General features: G+C 37.6%; 1 protein-coding gene across 42 annotated transcripts in view; it reads right to left on the bottom strand.

The window, feature by feature from the left end:
• SIPA1L1 (signal induced proliferation associated 1 like 1) overlaps positions 1-17,101 on the bottom strand; it is a 371,521-nt gene that overhangs the window by 247,224 nt on the left and 107,196 nt on the right. For 21 of the 42 annotated variants that reach the window (XM_072761869.1, XM_072761890.1, XM_072761865.1 and 18 more), the window contains one exon: positions 11,168-11,260. The exons of 8 other annotated variants lie outside the window; for them this stretch is intronic. The gene's annotated coding sequence lies outside the window, so the exon portion shown is untranslated. Of the gene's footprint in view, positions 1-369; positions 536-11,167; positions 11,261-17,101 lie in introns of all 42 variants that reach the window. 13 more of the 42 variants (XM_072761873.1, XM_072761893.1, XM_072761898.1 and 10 more) reach the window with 1 other exon arrangement.

Raw genomic sequence — 17,101 nt, 5'->3', positions numbered from 1 at the left:
AAACCTAGACTCCTTCTGATAGCATTTCTGCCCTCCCTCAATTTTCTTGTTTCTTTAAGTAAACTCTATGTCCTGCCAACATGGGGCTCAAACTCGTGACCCTGAGATCAAGAGTCGTACATTCCACCAACTGAGTCGGCCATGTGTCCCTCAAGTTCTCATTTCAAAGAGAGACTTGTACCTCATCCAGTTTACTTCAACTTCTACTATCCATAAGCAGTTCCTCAGTTTAGGACTTTTAAGCCAGATTCCCATGACTCCTTCTTTCCACACCAAACTTTGCTGGAGAAGAGACTGGAACACAGTGCCAGGAGCAGAAAGACCAACAGATTCAGAAGCACAACATCTGAGTTCAAAACCTGACATTACCAGGACACTTGGGTGGCTCAGTGGTTGAGCATCTGCCTTTGGCTCGGGGTGTGATTCTGGTGTCTTGGGATTGAGTCCCACATCGGGTTCCTCACAGGGAGTCTGCTTCTCCCTCTGCCTGTTTTTGCCTCTCTCTGTGTATCTCTCGTGAATAAATAAATAAAATCTAAAAATAAAAACAAAAACAAAAACAAACCTACCATTACCAACCATCCGTGTAACTTGGGGCAGGGGAAATAACCCTTTCTAAGACTATTTATTTCTAAAAGGAGAAAAATTCTATTTTGTTCACCTATCTTGGTTATCATAAAAAAGATTTAAAACTATTACAAATGATTAATAACAACTAAGAAGATTAAAAGCAATTTTATTTCTATACCTATAAATACTAACCTATATTAATTATATATTATAGTCATTTTCATTATTATATAGATGAACAGTAAATTGACCTATATGTATATGTACTTAATATAAAAATAAAGGTAATTTTGTATTTTTTATTATAAATAAATAATGATTATTTTGAAAACTAAAAGTAAACTTACTGTTTTTATTCACATTCTCTCTTAGTTAAGTCCTGCTATAAGGCACCACCTCTCACCAGCAAATAAGTTCAAAAGGCCTCTTTGTAAAGTTTCAAACCATCTACTGCTGTAATAAAGTTACTATATAATTACAGAAACACCACAAGTGGAAAATCACAAAATCTAAACTAAGTATAAAATATAAACTCAAAAGTCACCCACAATCCAACCACCCAAGGGGTAAACTCTTAATATTGTTGTATAGTTTTTAAGAGATTACGTAAAATGCTTTGTATCTTTTGTAATGTCACATTATCCTTTGCACACTTCTCCATTTCTTTAGTGTTCCTCAAAAATCAGGTGCTTGACCATCACCATCTTCTATACGTCACGGGTCACAAATAAACCATTTTGCATACTATGTGACAGATAGGCTGCACCTAATTTTTATGTTACAAATATTACAATGATAAACATCCCTGAACATAAATTTTTATGAATTAAAAAAAAAAAAAGTTTTGCCACAGAGAAAGTCCTAGAAATGGTAAAGCAGGGCATAATCACCATGAAGGCTTTGGGCACATACTATAAAACTTTTTCACAAAGTCCACATAGTAAAATCCCACTTAACTAAGGTAACAAACAAGATGATAATTGATTTAAAAACTGAAAAGGCTGATTTAAACTGAGAACCATAAACATTCACACACACACACACACACACACACACACAGCTTAGCCCTCTAATTTGAAACACACATTCTTGTATCAATTTCCTGATGATGAGTGAACATCTTTTCCATGGATAACCAGTCTTCAAACTGACTGCAGGCTAATCGTTCTTATACAAACCACAAACAAAAACCATCATCCACAACTCCCACTCTCCCTGTTTTATTAGAATGGAATACAAACTCAAAGGCTCTCAGGAAACAAGTTGAGAATCCTTACAGAAGTTTACTCCCCCAGGGATGCCTGAGTGGCTCAGTGGTTGGGTGTCTGCCTTCAGCCCACGGTGTGATCCTGGAGTCCTGGGATCAAGTCCTGCATCAGGCTCCCTGCATGGAGCCTGCTCTTCCCTCTGCCTGTATCTCTGTCTCTCATGAGTAAATAAATAAAATCTTAAAAAAAAAAAAGTTTACCTCCCCAATCCTTTACAGTTGCCATGACCATACCTAACTTCACAGCATTCTTTTTGGAGGCCTGCCTTTGGAATCTTTCAAAAGTATTTAGCATATTTTTGTAGAAAAATGATACATTTTAATCGTATTACATAAAATTTCAATTATGTAATTACACAATAACAAGTACTACTGACATAAACAGGCTTTTGTTATAAACAAAAACAATTCTTTTTTTTTAAGATTTTATTTATTCATGAGACACACACAAACAGAGAGAGAGAGAGAGAGAGAGAGAGGCAGAGACACAGGCAGAGGGAGAAAGCTCCATGCAGGGAGCCCCATGTGGGACTCAATCCCAGGATCATGCTCTGGGCCGAAGGCAGTCACTAAACCCCTAGGCCACCCAGGGATCCCCTAAAACCAACTCTTGATCAATATTCAACTCAATCGGTTGACTTAGAAGGATGTGAGAGTCTAGAGAGTGCCTGCCCACACACGTTGGAGTCATTACGGGCACTGACGAGCTGGGCTGGAGGGAGATGGAAGTTGCCAGAGAGCTTCATCTCTCAACCCTTTGCAAGTACTCAGTACTGTGTTAAAAGGCATTTTTTAAACTTTATGTATACATGCAGGTTCAGTATACACTTACACAGACATGGGTAGTCCCTGAACTCAGAGGAAGAGCAAAAGCACATGTTAGTGTTTAACAGACTTACCAAATGGAAGTCAAGAGCAGCCAACCAAGTTCTCTCTCCTACTCCCTCCTCCAACCAACCTCCAAACAGAGCCCAGGCTTAGGCCTCATCTCTTGCCCCTTTCTTTCTAAACTCAGTCATCAGTTGAGCTCATCCAGCCTCACAGCTTTAAATGTATAAAGACTATAAAATTTAAAATTCTAGATGCATGTCAAAGAACAGAATGTGGATTCCTCACCTCACAGACCTGCTCCACTCACCAGACTAGTGACCACCACCACCATCCATTCAGGCCAAGAGGCTGCTGTCCTTAACTTTTCCCATTTGTAACTCCACATCCAACGTAATAGTAATTCCTAGCACCTCTTCATGTATTTATGGATTTATTCCTTCTCCTTAAAATCTAAGTGTCTAGAGGGCAGGGACCTTGCCTTATTTCTCGGATCTATCTCCAGCCCCCAAAGTAGTATCGGGTACACAGTAAGTCCTTACTAAACACTGTTGAGTGAAAAGAGTTCCTAAAAACTTATAGACTCCTCTAGGAAGTTTTCCTTGTATAATTAGAAGACCAGGAGAAAATTTTCCAACCCCTTTTGAAATCTACAATATTCATGGCTTGGGCATGACAATGGACTAGTATTCCAACACTCATTTTACAGACATGAACCTTAAAGTCCAAATAACTTTAAAGAATTTACAAGATCATCAGAGTACAGCTCCTAATGTAAATGTCTGACAATATACAAGCAATGCCACCAAACCATCACCTCTGGCATCCCTTCTCCTTTTGTTTATACACATCTCCTGCAAGTATTTGGAGAAGAGAGTGGTTAAATCAGAGATGTTTATTTTTTCATTCTGAGGTATTTAAGAGGCTTCTTGCAATTTCCCCAATGGCACAGCCACTTGAAAAGCCCACAACTAGTCTGGAGAGTCCTGAAGCACCAGAAAACAATACACAGCAGACAGAAAACTAAAAGTCTAGTTGTCTGGATTCAAAATCCCCAAGTCACTGCAGGAAGGTGTTAACTTCTCTCCACTCTTTTATAAACTCTTCCCTATTAGAATCTACTATGAATTTCCAGTACAGAGAGAGAGAGAGAGAGAGAGAGAGAAGCTGGGTATCTAATCTGGTACTTGTCATTCGGCTTCATATATTTTGTTCCCAGGTTCTTCATAAAATGCAGTAACATAAGCTCTACTTCCACACCCCCTACACTAGAAAGCCCGTCAAGGTAAACTTCCCACAGGTATGAAGGATGTTATCACCTCAAAGACTTTATCGTTTCCCAGTCCCCATCTGAATACCCTGGTGTTTACAAAGCTTGTGGTTATCACTTCATCAGGCTCCCCAACATACTGTAAAAAGCCTGCCAGGTATCCCCAGCTGCTGTTACCAGCTCAGAACCACAACCACTGAGGCAGTCAAGGTCAGGAAGCCCCGTGTCATCCTAAACCCCCATCTCCTACTCACGAACCACATCAACTTCCTGGCTAGGGCTAAGTACCATGTGGAAACTGATCCAGTGCATAATGAGGAGTTCTTGCCCAACATTTGTTTTTATTCAAAACAACTAAAGAGGCACTTTAACATTAGCAAACAGTTTTCCACAAACACCTCATCTCATCAACACCACCCCATAGAGTAAGCATCAGCATTGCCTTCCTCATTTTTCACATGACAATGTGAACGGTCAAAGGGGTGGTAGGAAGAGAGGGGAAGCTGTCAATGTCACAGTAGAGTCAAGTCCTAACTGCACCAGTCTTTCAAAATGGAAGCCCTTGCTCCTCTGCCCACACTAACTACATGGGCTCTCATGAGAGCTGTACCCATGTCCACTTCAGCCCCCTCACAGAGATGCTACACCTAGCAGAGCACCCTTCAGTGCACCCATTCATCACAGCTCCCTACTGCCTTGATTTGGGGCAGGAAGGTGGGGGGGGATCTGTGGAGGGATGACAGGATAAATATATAAATAGGTCTCAGAGAGGCTAAGGTGAGAAAGATGGGCATTCCAGAGCACTCCAGAACCAATGCAAACCAGAATGGCCCAAAAATATTAAAGACCTGGAAAGCCAGGGTGCTCTAGGCTAGAGCACTCTGTTTTTACTCAGGAGGAGAGCACGCTGTTTTTACACAGGAAGAACGGGAGCTACAGATGAAAACAAGGGAGATGTTTAAACAAAATCAGGGGACTGAGAACACATCTAAGATAAATGACTAGCTCTATAAGAGAACAACGGACATGAGCTTTCTTCCATAAAGTTATGTGGTTCTCCTAGACACAAAGCTGAGACTTTTTGTGATAGGATTTTACATTTCCTTCCTCCAAGGTCAAAATTCCCCTCTGTTTTTACTGAAGATTCACATCTTTTCACTTACACATTGCTACGTAACACTCATTTGCATATATCTCCTTTTGGGTACCTATTTAAATATGGTGCAAGCTTTCAAGGAAGGAACCATACCTCTTATTCCTTCTGTATGCACCAGAAAATCTGGAATAATACTTATTATGAAAGTCATCCTCTAAATATCACTGACTGATCAGGACATCACAGACTTATTTTAAATGAATTGGTGAGGCGCCTGGGTGGCTCAGTCGATTAAGCATCCAACTCTTGATTTCAGTTCACGCCATGATCTCAGGGTCAGGAGATCCAACCACATAGCACTACATTGGGCTCCATGCTCAGCAGGGTATATGCCTAAGATACTCTTGCTCCCTCTCTCTCTGCCCGCCCCCCACACTCTCTCTCTCAAATAACTAATTTTTTTTTTTTTAAGGAATTGGAGCTGATTGTAGGAGAAGCCCCTGTAACATACATATCTACCTGTTTCACCCCTTGCAGTCCTGCTCATTTGTACTTACATTGTGCCAGACACAATCCTAAACACTTTATTTATATTATATCATCCTCATTAACAACCCTATAAGGTATATACTATTATCAAGTATTACAATCTTACAAAAGAGGAAACTGAAGCACAGAGAGATTAAGTAACTTGCCCAACATCACAAAGCTGGTAAGTGGTACAGGTAAGATTTGAATCCAGGCAGTCTGGTTCCAGAGTTAATGCACTAAACTTCTCTATGTATGACATAGTCTCCAAGAATAACACATTATACTTGAAAGCATATGGGCCAGATTTCGCTTCTTCAGTTTTAAACTGTGGCAGCAATCACATTTTTTAAAAATTTGACACAATGCAATCCACAATTACTTTTTTAAATCACAAAAAATACGAAGATTTTAATATGCTCCTAAATAACGCATTTAGATTTGGGCTTTGCATGCTGTTTATACTGGGAAGTGCATCTGCTCTTGGCATTAAACATGACAAGCTATTTTATGATTACACAATAGAATGTCAGTGCTATCATCTGATCAAACAAATAGTGAATGATTAATGCCTCTTCGTAGAGAAATTTCTTTTTAAACATATTAACATATAAATAGCTAAGCAAATATTACTTGATTCAGATAACCTAATATCCACAAAAAACAAGAGAGTTCTTTACCTATAAAAAATAGTCAACACTCCCTTAGATACAGTAGCATCCAACGGTGCATTTCTAAATGCCCACATACAGTGTGGACTCAAAGAATCCCCTACTGACTGTAATTAATGCTGACATAAATCTGGACACAGAAATGGCAATGAAATCAATGGGCTGTTTTCACAATTAAAAATGTTGGTCCAAGCAGTCAGAACATTTTTCTGTAGAAACATTCTAAAACCTTGTCTGTGAGTTCTAGGACCAAGAAGCCAGTTTTACTTATATCCTTAAAATTATTACTATTACATACATCATTAACTGATTCATAGATCAAAAGCACTCAGCAAAACTTCACTCAATCCAAATGGAGAGAATATGAAAGAGAAAATTGTTCTCAAAATATAACAAAAGAACAAATAACTATGTCCATTAAATTTGGTTCCTGTGCACAATATAGAACAGCTTGTGAAAACCAGTCAACATGTTTGAGATGAAAAATACCCATTTTAATCAGAAAGAGTAGCAAACATTAAGCAAAACAAATACTAGTTAAGAAAAAGTGTTTAATCTGGTTCATAATACACACAAATCTCTACTTTAGTCACAATTTTTAGATTTAAAAAATTAGCATAACCTTGCTAAGAGAATTCAATTAAAACATAGAGACTTGTTTTACTGTCCCTTTCAGCATGGCTCCATTAATGCCTGTTGTTTATCTACACAAATAAAGAGCAGCCTGAGAACTGCCCTAGTTTCTTTGAGAGTTATCAACTGAAGCTAATGTTTCCTTAGTGAGAAGGCCACTCTAAAAGAGTGCCGTGAGCCTGGCCAGTTTCCCTTGCTATTTACACAGACACAAGCCCGATCTGCAGCATGGGCAACACCAGCTTTGCCATGGAATCTGAGTGTCCTTAAAATGATGTGTCTGCACAGTCTCCATTATGCTCATCTGCTCAGCTCAAAATAAATGGCGGCCTTTCTCCCCAATAAACAGCAAGCTTCAAATGAGTTAAATCATACATTCTAATGGATGGCGGCCTGATGACAGAGTAAAGCTCCCTTTATGGGTAGCATTAGCTTCTTCCCCCTTGTCCCATTCACCTCTGCATACCCCTACAATACAGTGTCTTGGACATACAGACGTGCAATACAGGGAGCCCCATGTCTTTCCCCAGAGTACTCCACCCATATCTCTGAACTAAGTTACCAGTACAATGTACAATTGCTCCCTTCAACCCAGACACATGAAAGGACGTGTGAGAAATCACCATTCTAAAGCTTTACTAGAGAACTAGAGTGTGTTCCCCCCACATGCCACCCCCAAGTGTGTGTTGTGAAAATCTTTCTTTACTTCTGCTTGATAAGGAGAGGGTTATGAGGAATATAATGCTCCCAGCACAGCTAGCACCTAGGAAACAGCCAAAGCATATACCCTCAACAACACGTCGATTGCTGAACATTCTCTTGAGCCTCAGATGCTGGTACTAGTGATCACTAGTGATACTAGTGATGGTTAGTACTACAGGGTCAGAAGAGGGAACTCCAATGGTAGGAATAAAGGATAACCCTGAGACAACGAAAATCTGACACTGGTTTTGAACCCATACTGTATCTAGTCAAAACAAGTCAATAGGCCACGTTAAATAGCTGAAACATTTTGACTATTTCACCTCAATTTCTTTTCTTTTTTTTTTCCTTTTAAGATTTATTTATTTTGGGGAGGGGGAGAGAGAAAGAGTGAGAGTTTGCCCGCGTGCACATGCACACATACACACACACACACACAGAGAAGGGGAAGAGGAAGAAGGAGAGAGAGAATCTCAAGCAGACTCCACACGCAGCTCAGAGCCTAACTTGGGGCTCTCTCTCACGACCCTGAGATCATGATCCTTGCTGAAGCCAAGAGTCAAGATACTGAACCCACTGAGCCCTCATTTCACTTCAATTTCTTATCACCATGTAAGTATCTTACCAGGCAAATTACAGCAGACAGCTTCATAGGATGTTTGCACATAAACAGAACATCTCTTCCTGATAAAATACATGTACACCAAGGCTGCAGTCTTGTTCCGCATTTAACACCACTGGTTTCATTAGGGGGATGAACCCAGTCACCAAAAGGACATTTATTTGTTAGTAACATTTTTTGTAACAATGAAGATACAACTCAAAGTTTTGAGCAAAATGGTATATACAGATATGCTCTACCATATAACCTCAACATGATTATCCACAAAAAGTGCTAGAATCATATCTACTATTACATACCATGTGCCAAAATCTCCGTTTATAAAATAGAGATAAAAATCTTTCTTAAATACTGAATATCAGTAAGATTTATTCAGAAACAATGAATTCAAGATGGATCACAGACCTAAACATAAGCTAAATCCATGAAGCTCTCAGAAGAAATTTCAGGATGTGTGGGGCGAGGGGGGGGGGGGGAGGGGCAATTGGTGAAGGTTTCCTAAAACACAGAAAGCAATAACCATTTTTTAAATTGACACATTAGATTTAATCCTATTTAAAACTTGTGATTATCAAATGACACTGCTAAAAAAACAACTGGGGGAAAATCCTGGCAAAATATAAATCTAAAAAAGAAGGACTGGTATATAGTCTCTATAAGGAACTCCTACACTCAATAATAAAATGTTCCCAACAGCTTGTTTATAACACAGCCTGTTTTGGAGGTGGAAAACTCAACAGGGCAAAAGGAGATGCTGGAAATTTCTCTCCTACAAAGAATAAAGGGTTAGTAGCTAGACTGCATAGATGACTACTTGAGGGAGAAGACAGAAAATAAAAACTAGACAGATGCCAGGACAGTCTGAACTCCTAAAAAACACATTTTACACAGTGCCAGTCAATGCACATTTAAAAGAAATCTGGATTTAAAGTGGTAGTTTTGTTGTCGTATTACACTGGTTTCAGAGAGCTTCTATCCAAATTTGATGCTGGAAGCAATAATTCTTATTTAGGTTTATTCAATTCTCCAACTCAAGAAGCATGTATTTGTACAGAAAATATATTTAACTTAAAAAACTAGATTCATATCATATCACAATTTAGATATTATCTGTTCTGTCTAAAAATAAACTTTAACTCCTTTACAGCAATAGGCCAAGAAAGTAAGGATGCAAAGTAATACAAAATGGCGCATGGTTACCAATAATTTTTAAAGGTTTTCAACCATAATCCCTGAACTGTGATTTCATATAATTATACATTTGGTTCTGTCTAGACATGTTAGATTGGTAAAGCATACCACCCTACCCCACAAGCACTGGCAGACCAATATATAATAAACAGTTATCCACTGTAGCATTATAAGACATGAAATTGATAGTTACGTTTTTATGTTTTTAAAATGTAGATGTTAACCACTTGAAACAGTAAGAATTTTTGACACTGCAAGGGTATTTTGGTTTTGTTTTGTTGTTGTTTTTTTTTTTTCAAGTTTGTATTTAAATTCCAGTTAACATATAATGTAGTATTAGTTTCAGGAGCAGAGTTCAGTGATTCATAACTTACAATATAACACCCAGTGCTCATCATAAGTGCTCTCCTTAATGCCTATCCCACATCTAGACCCTCCCCCATCTACCTTTTTTTGTAAGAATCTCTCTTATGGTTTTATCACAAGTTTTTCTAATGCAAATCTAAACATGTTATGAATGATGGATTGGTTAATGTGTACCTATACTTTCTCATTTGATTTACCCTTCTCTCTGCAATCTGACCAACAGTGTGTAAGGGGTGCTTTGTTGCTATTCATGCGCTGCCCTCTTGGCACAGTTATACCATATACCACACAAGAACTTGAGATGCTGTTTCGCACAAAATTTTTTTTTAAAGATTTTATTCATTCATTCATGAGAGACACAGAGAGTGAGAGGCAGAGACACAGGCAGAAGGAGAAGCAGGCTCCCTGCAGGGGGCCCAGTGTGGGACCTGACCCCGAGACTCTGGGACCACGCCCAAGCCAAAGGCAGAGGCTCAACCACTAAGCCACCCAGGCATCCCTGTTTCATACAAATTAACAAAATAAATATCTAAACTCCAGGGTTCTGTCTCAGAGGACTGTTAGAACCTGTTCAAACTAAACTGCCAGTTAAAAAGGAATACCTCATGTGAAAACTAAATGATACACTTTTTAGCTGTAAAGGGGAAAAACCATACAATTTCTAAGTACTGTTAACACCACCGTAAATGAAAGAGTTTTGACCAGAGTAGCTAAGATGTCAAACCAACAAATATTGTTACATAAATGATTAGTGATAACTAAAAGTATGTTATTTTAAGCTAAAACAGGGATATATCCTATCCCCATAATATGTGAAGAGAGAAGCATAAATACAATACACAGAAAGAAACAGAAAAGAACAATTCAACATTGAAACAGACAGATGGAAGGTTCAAATCCTAGCTCAGCCACGGATGAGTAATGAGACCTTCTCAAAATCATTAGCCTTACACATAACGCAAAGAAATCGGTCAACATCTCACAGGACGATGTCGAGATTAAATGAGATCATGGAGGCAAAAGTCTGGCAAATTTCTGAGTAAAAATTATTCAATAATGGTTACTCTTATAGTTAAAATTTCCTCAATAAGGATTTAGAATTGCTAAAAGGCTATAATATAGAAGAAACAAAGTTCATCATACAAAAAATGCCAATTAAAGATTTCTAGTTTAGGAATTTTATCTCATGGTCCCAACAACATTGCAGGAAACTGACAGAATTTTAAACTTTAAACTAGCAATAGTGCCAGAGGGAATAGGTTCTTCTCCTTTCCTTCTGGTCCAAACAATTTAAGAAAAGGGGGAAAAAACAGAAAACAATCATTCAGAATCAAGCATTATAGGCAATTATTCATGTGATCAAATAACTGCCCACATCCAATCGTAGCTAACGGTAAAACTGTTTCGACATAAAGTCACAAACCTGCACACTCTGTTCCTCTTGCTTGTAAACCAGCTTGACGCAGTTACACTACAATGATTTTCTGGGACAGGCTGCAGCTAACTGAGCAAGTACCTGTGCATGATAAAAATATGAATTTAGTAAAAAGTCACAACATTCTGTTTCATTTAATTCTTCATTCGTGTTCCACTCATGAAGGATCAAGTTCTGTGCTAGGCTCTGCCAAATATTTACAGGATAAGAGCAATTCCTGCAGGGGAAAGGGCATCTATGAAAAGTGTAAAGAGGCACAGCCGACGATGTCCTGGCTCACACAAAGCACGTTTTAAACTACCAGAGTGAAAGGGCAGATAAAGGTAGAAATTGGAGTGACAGAGCCAAAAGTAAAAGGGGCTTTTGCCTAAACTTCATTCTAAACATCTAAACATCTAAACATCTTGGTTTTCCAACATATACCCCTTTTTGTTGATAAAGTAAATTTCTTAAATTTTATTTACAGTACTCATTTAATTGGCATATTTATTCAGAGTTATAAAAAAGATAAACTCTATAGTATCCCAGTGAGATACCAATTTTGAAGTACCCATATTCTGTCTGCCCTTCAAGAGTAGTTCCAGGACCACCTTCTCCAGAGATCATTTCTTGATAGCTTCAGCTAAAAGTTGTCATTTGTCATGAATTCCTATAGCATTTTGCCTACAACGAACTACCAGTTTCGCTTTCTACCTCGTATTTAGGTTTCCTTCCTAGACATCTCAGATGTCCATAAAAACTCAGGCTCCCAGGGAACAGGCTCATATATGATTTCCCTAAGGCAGAGAGCCCTGCAAGAGCTGCAAAGTTCAAAATAAACATTAACAAGTGCAAGGTTTTGTTCCTTTAAGATTGAAGCTCAGTCATAAATTTCCCTAACTTTATCACCACTACTGATAGTATTATATTTACTTAAAAACGTGTCTCTAATCAGGGTGATTGCCTGAAAACCTTGACACCATATGATAAAGAATGAAGCTAGAAGAACAACTTTCTCCATAAAATACCCTACTTGATCTTCAAATGAGATTCAAACACTATCGGCTCCATTTTTACACATTACTGGTGCCCCTGGGACATTTAAAGAGTTGACAGAGTTGTTCGATTTAAACCAAAGGCCCTAAACACTATAATTTTCCATCACATAATCATAAAATCAGGGTTAGGAAATTTCCACTCGCCCTTGTCATGATGAGGCCTCCATTAGCCTCTTTCAACCTCAACTTCCTCACATATGAAATGGGTATAACATTCCCTGTCTCACTATTGGTGAGGGTTAAATGACAAAACATGGATGACAATGCCTGCCATTGAGCCTGGTTACACAGTACTTGCTCAGTATCAGTGATATTTCAAGATGGCAGGCTGAAGTTCTACCACGAAGTCTCTCTACACTAAGATCAATAATTTGATAATTCACAGATCTCTTAGTTTTATAATCAAAAAAAAAAATTCAATACTAAAAGCTAAGAACTTTTCTCCAAATATTCTGTGTAGCAATTAGACCAGCCTTAAGTCTCAAATACACTTTCCACCTGCATTAAATTTACTTGCAATTTTCTACTGAGTGAGATTATTTTAAAAGTTACTCTGAATAAAATGGGATGAGTCATTCTTAATATACTGGTCTGAAGAAAATCAGTGCATTAAAGCCAGTAAGTTTTTCCTTTTAGATTTCTTAAATTGAATTATTTGGCCAACATTTTAAATGTTGTGAAATAAACAGGTAACTTGAAATATTGCACAATTTTAAATCTCGCTCTAATACAGAATAGAAAACCACATAAATTGGATCATCAAGCAGCAAAATTTACATGGGTGATAAGTTGTATCTATTAGGGACTACCCACTTAAATGATGCAGAAGGATCAATGCTGGGTCTGACAATTAAAGAACTTGAGAGTACAACATACCCTCAATGCCAGAGGAAGATAACAGTTTGTTACCATTAAAATGAAGTCCATTAACACAAGATTTAAAAGGTAAGATTTCTCCAGAAGGGAATTGATTCAAATCAAAGTGCAATTTCTCACTAGTCCTCAGGAAAATGCAAGCTAAACAACAATGGATACCACTCCATATCCACTAGAATGGCTGAAAGTAAAAAATAAAAATAAGTGTTGTTGAGGACATGGAGCCACTGGAACTCTCAAACACTATGAGCAACCGTGAACTGGTGCAACTACTTTAAAAGGTTCTGTGTTATCTACTAAAAATGAACACATATCTAGCCTCAGTAACACACTCCTAGGTACAGATGCCCAAGAGAAGTGTACACATAGGTGCCCCAAAAACAAATACAGGAAGGCTCGTAACAGCATTAGTTACAATAGCAAAAACTGAAAGAGAAAAAAAGAACAAACCAGAAACAAACAAAACAGATGTTTAGTAGTAAATAAATAAATTGCAGTATAGTTACATGTCAGAATACTACATGGGGAGAGAGGAGCTGTCATACCCACAAATATAATACTGAGCAAAAGCAGCCAGACTAAGGAGTATATTGCTATAGTATCCCATGGGGTGTGGTAATTTTTTTTTTATTGGAGTTCAATTTGCCAACATCTAGCATAACACCCAGTGCTCATCCCGCCAAGTGCCCCCCTCCCGTTTTTATAAAGTTCAAAATCAGACACAACTAGCGATAAAAGTCAAGGTTACTTTTTCTTGTACTGGGGAGGGGTGGGAAAGGGTAATAAAATGAAAGAAAACATGAAGGAGCTTTTGAAATTTGATAATATTCTAAACTTTTAATTGAATTAATGGCTATACACGTTTTAGGTTTGCAAAAGTTTATCATTGGTAAAATGCTTAGAGTCTGTGTGCTTTTTCTATATGCTTGTTACACTTTATTTTTTTCTATTTATAAGAAAAGTGTATGTAATAAGTGTATGTATTTATGTATTTTATGTTAAGGATAAAGACACAGCTTTTTTTATATTTGGAAGAACAGACTGTTTTATTTCTTCATAAAGTTGGCATTGTGTACAATTCCTAACATGCGTTTTTCTTACTATACCATGACTGCTTTGTCTTCTCTCAAATATTTTAGAATGTAAATTTTTATGGATGCATTGTTGGATACAGTATTAAACACACCCATAAATTACTGCACATCTTTTCCAAAATTTTGCCTTCATAAGCAATGTTGCAGTGAACAGCACTGTACAGACATGTTTGTACATGTTCTCTGCTTCATGAAGACAAATTCCTAGAAATAAATCCCTAGGGCCAAAGTATACATTTAAACATGCTAAAAGTGTACAAGAACTCTGGAAAATTTTTCATCAGTATTGTTTAAGAAATCTTACTAATCATTAGCTTACACTTCACTACGTGAAAAACTTGGCTACCCAGAATAAATAATTTCTCTGAAGTTTTGCTTAATTAATAGCCTCCTCTTCTCACAAAAATTTTAAAGCATTTCATATAAATGGGTATAGAATCTTGGAGAAAATACTTTCTGACTATAAATGGATACCCTGAGAAATAAATCTATTGACATCAGTACAGGACTGACCCTCCCCCCCCCAAAAAAAAAAATTTCAATGAAGTCCCCAAACAGAAATATAACAGAATAAAAAACCAACAAAATGTGATATATATGTACTTTATGTTACACACATACAGAAAAATTCTATAAGGGTATTTAACAAAATGTTAAAATACATTGCCAGGTTTAGGAGTTAGGTGATTTTTACTTTATTTTTTTTTACCTTATTTTTTAAGTTTTCTTTTATTGCTTACATTATTTGCGATGAACAGTTATCATTGTTAAGATTAAAAAATAAGCTAGAAGATCTGAAATTAAGTACCCTGATAAAATAAGACAACAGACATCTTCTTCCCTGTTCACAAAAACAAATTAAATTGGCAAAAGAAAATTTTCTCAGTTTTAAGATGTTTCTCCCATACGCTTTTCATGAATCTTCTGGCCTCTGACACAGGGTTTTTCAACAAAGCGCAGACAGGAGAACAAGTAAGGAAAGGATACCAGAGGGAAACTGGCACCCCCACAAACACACAAAAAGGTCATGCTCAGTTGAGATAGCTTGCCACCTCACCTTCAAACCTGAGCCAGGGCTTCTGACTTGACTTCACAAAGGTGGTCATTTTTTGCTAATAAAGTCCCTCCTAGTTTCTAAGATGGAATTAAATATATTGGTATTTCCTGGTTTGCTATCAAAATACCATTACTTCCAGGTACTCTATATTTGAACAAGAATAAGGACCTAGAGACTTCCCTGTTGAAGTGTAGCCTCCGGTCTAATGTTGGTTATATCCTAGAGACCCACACACAAAGGTTCCTTCCACTCCCTAGGAACACAGGAGTAAGTTACTCACCATTAGAATTTTACCCATTATCTCAATTACCCTTCCTTAAGAGGACTAAGGTCACTTCATTTGTTCAGAGGGAAACAAAAGCCAATTGGAGTTTTCTCTCCTAGCCAATCAAATCATCCACACTGAGTTACAGAATTGAAACCAGAATTAGAATCCAAATTTCCTGATTTCTTTCTTCAAATTTGTATCTTGCTTATTAAGAACAGGGCTTTAAATCAGACAACAAAAAGACATTAAAGGCATTCAAATTGGCAAAGAAGAAGTCAAACTCTCCCTCTTCGCCGATGACATGATACTCTACATAGAAAACCCAAAAGCCTCCACCCCAAGATTGCTAGAACTCATACAGCAATTTGGTAGTGTGGCAGGATACAAAATCAATGCCCAGAAATCAATGGCATTTCTATACACTAACAATGAGACTGAAGAAAGAGAAATTAAGGAGTCAATCCCATTTACAATTGCACCCAAAAGCATAAGATACCTAGGAATAAACCTAACCAAAGAGGTAAAAGATCTATATCCTAAAAACTATAGAACACTTCTGAAAGAAATTGAGGAAGACACAAAGAGATGGAAAAATATTCCATGCTCATGGATTGGCAGAATTAATATTGTAAAAATGTCAATGTTACCCAGGGCAATTTATACGTTTAATGCAATCCCTATCAAAATACCATGGACTTTCTTCAGAGAGTTAGAACAAATTATTTTAAGATTTGTGTGGAATCAGAAAAGACCCCGAATAGCCAGGGGAATTTTAAAAAAGAAAACCATAGCTGGGGGCATCACAATGCCAGATTTCAGGTTGTACTACAAAGCTGTGGTCATCAAGACAGTGTGGTACTGGCACAAAAACAGACACATAGATCAATGGAACAGAATAGAGAACCCAGAAGTGGATCCTGAAATGTATGGTCATCTAATATTCGATAAAGGAGGAAAGACTATCCATTGGAAGAAAGACAGTCTCTTCAATAAATGGTGCTGGGAAAATTGGACATCCACATGCAGAAGAATGAAACTGGACCACTCTCTTGCACCATACACAAAGATAAACTCAAAATGGATGAGAGATCTAAATGTGAGACAAGAGTCCATCAAGATCATAGAAGAGAACACAGGCAACACCCTCTTTGAACTCGGCCACAGTAACTTCTTGCAAGATACATCCACAAAGGCAAAAGAAACAAAAGCAAAAATGAACTATTGGGACTTCATCAAGATAAGAAGCTTTTGCACAGCAAAGGATACAGTCAGCAAAACTAAAAGACAACCTACAGAATGGGAGAAGATATTTGCAAATGACATATCAGATAAAGGGCTAGTTTCCAAAATCTATAAAGAACTTATTAAACTCAACACCAAAGAAACAAACAATCCAATCATGAAATGGGCAAAAGACATGAAGAGAAATCTCACAGAGGAAGACATGGACATGGCCAACAAGCACATGAGAAAATGCTCTGCATCACTTGCCATCAGGGAAATACAAATCAAAACCACAATGAGATACCACCTCACACCAGTGAGAATGGGGAAAATTAACAAGGCAGGAAACAACAAATGTTGGAGAGG

The sequence above is a fragment of the Vulpes vulpes genome, chromosome 6, assembly GCF_048418805.1.
Source record: "Vulpes vulpes isolate BD-2025 chromosome 6, VulVul3, whole genome shotgun sequence".
In the NCBI taxonomy this organism is placed as follows: Eukaryota; Metazoa; Chordata; class Mammalia; order Carnivora; family Canidae; genus Vulpes; species Vulpes vulpes.
The sequence above is the reverse complement of the archived record's forward strand: the minus strand, read 5'-3'. Positions and strand labels throughout refer to the sequence as shown.